Raw genomic sequence first — 5,000 nt, forward strand, 5'->3', positions numbered from 1 at the left:
GGAGAGGGGCCAGGGCGTGGGGGGCCTGCGCGGCGCCGCCGTCTGGCTTAGACCCGGCCTCCCGAACGGAGGGCATCTGTCGCGAAAGACCACCCCTTGCGCGGGAAGGTCGAGGTGACTGGCCTCCGGAGGACGCCACGGCCGCCCTGCCTCGTGACCCACCGCTCCCGGGGCGACGCACTGAGTCGCTGCTGGGGAGAGGGGCCAGGGCGTGGGGGGGCCTGTGCGGCGCCGCCGTCTGGCTTAGACCTGCCTCCACCGCGGGGGGTCCTCGACCCACCGGCGGACGGGCGCGAGGAGTGGGAGAGGGGGGCTGGCCGTCGGGGTCCGCCGCGGCTCCGGCACAAGCCCCAGCGACCCGGAGGTCAAGCGCGGGGCATGGTCGGCCTGGCCGTGTCGGCGTCGCCCTCCGGCGTAGTCCCTTGTCCCGGGCTCTTGCCCGTAACCTCAAAGGTGACCGACCGAGCGGCGTCTCCCCCCGAAGCCGTGTCTCGACTGTTGAGAACAGACGAAGTCCGGTGCGGCAATACGCCGGGTACTCCCTTCGCCAAACTCGTGCCCCCCTTCGATTCGTCTTTCCTTCTCCATCCTCCCTTCTCGCTCCGGGGCGTCCGCTTGGTCTCTCTCTCTCGCTCTCCCTCTCGCTCTCGCGCTCCCTGCCGAGCCGCCTCGGAGGACGGCGGACGAGGGGAAGGCGACGGCGTTCGGCCGCGGGGCACACCGCACGGTGAGAACCCACTCGCCCGCCTCCCCGCACGTCTGTCATCCCCCCACTATCGTAGGGGCTCGGGAAAAGACTGGAAAACGCGGAGCTCGGCGGTGGCGTGGAAGCGCCACCCACCGCCGCCGCTCTCGCCGATGCCCACCGCGGAGGCCGCCCTTCGGACGCTGGGGTGCGGCGCGGGCCTCCGCGGACGAGCTGCGCATCTGAAAGTCAAAGGGCCGCCCTCGGAGAAGATCGTTGTGCTGCCCCGCGCGGGGAGCGATTCGGACGGCGGGCCCCCACGCCGAGGTGGGTGGGCGCCCCTCCGTTCGCCCGTGCGGGTCGTCGGACCGCTGCCGTACCACGGTTCGGGTCAAACTCCCCACAGCTCGGCCGCCTCCGTCCGTAGACGGGAGGGCGACCGCCGGCGTGCGCGCCCAAGGACGAGTGCCTGAAACCCGGGGGGGGGTAACAGAGGAAGGAGACCGCCCGCCGTAAACCGACGCGGGCTCCAAAGCCCGGGCCGAGCGAGCGGCACCACCTCCCCACCCGGGAGCGCTGAGCCAGATCGATCGGAAGAAAGGGCAGGGGCTCGGGTGGAACCCCTGCCTCCGTTCTTCCCCTCGGGGGAGACGGGGAAGAAACGTGCCCCTGGAGTCCTGGAAGCGAGTGTCCGGCGCGCTCCGGGCGCCCTCGAGACGGAAGCCGGGTCGCGGTGCGATTCTCTCATAGGTCTCCCCGTTGGCGCGGAAGCGGGAGACATCCGACACAGAGAAACGCCGAGCCCGCTCCGAGGGGACAAAGTCAGAAGGAGCGATCCGCCCTCCCAGAGCCCTCCTGCGGACGAGGACTCTGGATCTGCCCCCCTTCTGACGACCGTCGCCCTCAGAGGACAGGAACCCACGTGGGGAGGGTCCGTTCGGGCTCGGGCGACCCAGGAAACGCGTCTCGGACTCGGGACGGACAACCGGCAAAAGTCCCCCTGGAGCCGCGGAAGCCTGGTCTCGGCGCGAGTGCGAACTTCCATGCAAAAGGGGGGTACTCGCCAAACCGCCTACCCGAGTCGAGGAACCACGAAAACAACGGATTTTGGTCGGGGCCGAGAGGTACCTCTCTCTCCTATATCCTGCAGCTGGTGTGCAAAACTGGGTATTTGCATGGTGAGACACCGACCCCCACTTTAAGGGAACAAAGTCAAAAAGTGTCCGACCTCCTGGAGCCGTGCGGCGGATCCGGCGGCCAGAAATTTCCTCATTCCGGTTCTATTTTTTTTTTTTTCGAATTTGCGAAATTTGGAGGCCAGGCGGCGTAGCTGGGACCTGGACTAGCTCGAAACACCCTGAACCGGTGAGCGGAATCGATTTCCCAAAGTTCTACGGCTCCCGGAAGCCAAAAACAGCTCGCCGGAAAATTTCAAAGTCCCAAGGACTCTTTCTTGAAAATCAATCCGGGGGCCATGGAAGTGTCCTCGGTACAACCTCAGAGCTTTCCCCCGCCTGGAAGTCTGACAGCGGTCTGACGTTTTTCAAAGTTTTGAGCTCTCTGTTTGTTCTCAAAGTCACAAAATCGCTTTTTTTCAGTTTTCCACCCAGCAGACCCAAACTTCACCCCCACTTAGGTCACTGTCTAGGGGCGCCTTACGACATATTGACGCCCCTTTAGGGTGGAAGTAGGGGAAATGGGTGATTTTTACACAAAATCGGAAATTTCTCAAAATTTTTCTAAGTGTCAAGGACTCTTCCAGAAAATCTCCCCCAGGCTCCTGGAAGCGTCCCCGGTACACCTCTGGCGGCTGCCCCCGCCTGGAAGTCCGACACACGCCTGAAATTTTCAAAGTATGAAAATACGCATTTTCATCCAAAAATTCAACTTTCCCCCCGTGCACCGCAAACTTCACCCCCACTTAGGTCACTGCCTTGGGGTGCCTTACAACATATTGACGCCCCCCTGGGGTGGAAGTAGGGGAAATGTGACATTTTTCACAAAATCGAGATTTTCTCAAAATTTTTCTAAGTGTCAAGGACTCTTCCAGAAAATCTCCCCCAGGCTCCTGGAAGCGTCCCCGGTACACCTCTGGCGGCTGCCCCCGCCTGGAAGTCCGACACACGCCTGAAATTTTCAAAGTATGAAAATACGCATTTTCATCCAAAAATTCAACTTTCCCCCCGTGCACCGCAAACTTCACCCCCACTTAGGTCACTGCCTTGGGGTGCCTTACAACATATTGACGCCCCCCTGGGGTGGAAGTAGGGGAAATGTGACATTTTTCACAAAATCGAGATTTTCTCAAAATTTTTCTAAGTGTCAAGGACTCTTCCAGAAAATCTCCCCCAGGCTCCTGGAAGCGTCCCCGGTACACCTCTGGCGGCTGCCCCCGCCTGGAAGTCCGACACACGCCTGAAATTTTCAAAGTATGAAAATACGCATTTTCATCCAAAAATTCAACTTTCCCCCCGTGCACCGCAAACTTCACCCCCACTTAGGTCACTGCCTTGGGGTGCCTTACAACATATTGACGCCCCCCTGGGGTGGAAGTAGGGGAAATGTGACATTTTTCACAAAATCGAGATTTTCTCAAAATTTTTCTAAGTGTCAAGGACTCTTCCAGAAAATCTCCCCCAGGCTCCTGGAAGCGTCCCCGGTACACCTCTGGCGGCTGCCCCCGCCTGGAAGTCCGACACACGCCTGAAATTTTCAAAGTATGAAAATACGCATTTTCATCCAAAAATTCAACTTTCCCCCCGTGCACCGCAAACTTCACCCCCACTTAGGTCACTGCCTTGGGGTGCCTTACAACATATTGACGCCCCCCTGGGGTGGAAGTAGGGGAAATGTGACATTTTTTCACAAAATCGAGATTTTCTCAAAATATTTCTAAGTCCCAAGGACACTTTCAGAAAATCTTCCCCAGGCTCCTGGAAGCGTCCCCGGTACGCCTCCGGCGGCTGCCCCCGCCTGGAAGTCTGACACACGCCTGAAATTTTCAAAGTATGAAAATACGCATTTTCATCCAAAAATTCGACTTTCCGCCCGTGCACCGCAAAATTCACCCTCATTTAGGTCACTGCCCTGGGGTGCTTTACAACATATTGACGCCCCCCTGGGGTGGAAGTAGGGGAAATGTGACATTTTTCACAAAATCGGAAATTTCTCAAAATTTTTCTAAGTCCCAAGGACACTTTCAGAAAATCTTCCCCAGGCTCCTGGAAGCGTCCTCGGTACGCCTCCGGCGGCTGCCCCCGCCTGGAAGTCTGACACACGCCTGAAATTTTCAAAGTATGAAAATAATGCATTTTCATCCAAAATTCGACTTTCCGCCCGTGCCCCGCAAACTTTACCCACAGTTAGGTCACTGTCCTGGGGTACCTCACAACATATTGACGCCCCCCTGGGGTGGAAGTAGGGGAAATGTGACATTTTTTCACAAAATCGAGATTTTCTCAAAATATTTCTAAGTCCCAAGGACACTTTCAGAAAATCTTCCCCAGGCTCCTGGAAGCGTCCTCGGTACGCCTCCAGCGGCTGCCCCCGCCTGGAAGTCTGACACACGCCTGGAATTTTCAAAGTATGAAAATAATGCATTTTCATCCAAAATTCGACTTTCCGCCCGTGCCCCGCAAACTTTACCCACAGTTAGGTCACTGTCCTGGGGTACCTCACAACATATTGACGCCCCCCTGTGGTGGAAGTAGGGGAAATGTGACATTTTTCACAAAATCGAGATTTTCTCAAAATATTTCTAAGTCCCAAGGACACTTTCATGAAATCTTCCCCAGGCTCCTGGAAGCGTCCCCGGTACGCCTCTGGCGGCTGCCCCCGCCTGGAAGTCCGACACACGCCTGAAATTTTCAAAGTATGAAAATACGCATTTTCATCCAAAAATTCAACTTTCCCCCCGTGCACCGCAAACTTCACCCGCATTTAGGTCACTGCCCTGGGGTGCTTTACAACATATTGACGCCCCCCTGTGGTGGAAGTAGGGGAAATGTGACATTTTTTCACAAAATCGAGATTTTCTCAAAATATTTCTAAGTCCCAAGGACACTTTCAGAAAATCTTCCCCAGGCTCCTGGAAGCGTCCCCGGTACGCCTCTGGCGGCTGCCCCCGCCTGGAAGTCCGACACACGCCTGAAATTTTCAAAGTATGAAAATACGCATTTTCATCCAAAAATTCAACTTTCCCCCCGTGCACCGCAAACTTTACCCGCATTTAGGTCACTGCCCTTGGGTGCTTTACAACATATTGACGCCCCCCCTGTGGTGGTAGTAGGGGAAATGTGACATTTTTCACAAAATC

Source organism: Ranitomeya variabilis, unplaced genomic scaffold (genome assembly GCF_051348905.1).
Source record: "Ranitomeya variabilis isolate aRanVar5 unplaced genomic scaffold, aRanVar5.hap1 Scaffold_238, whole genome shotgun sequence".
Classification (NCBI taxonomy): Eukaryota; Metazoa; Chordata; class Amphibia; order Anura; family Dendrobatidae; genus Ranitomeya; species Ranitomeya variabilis.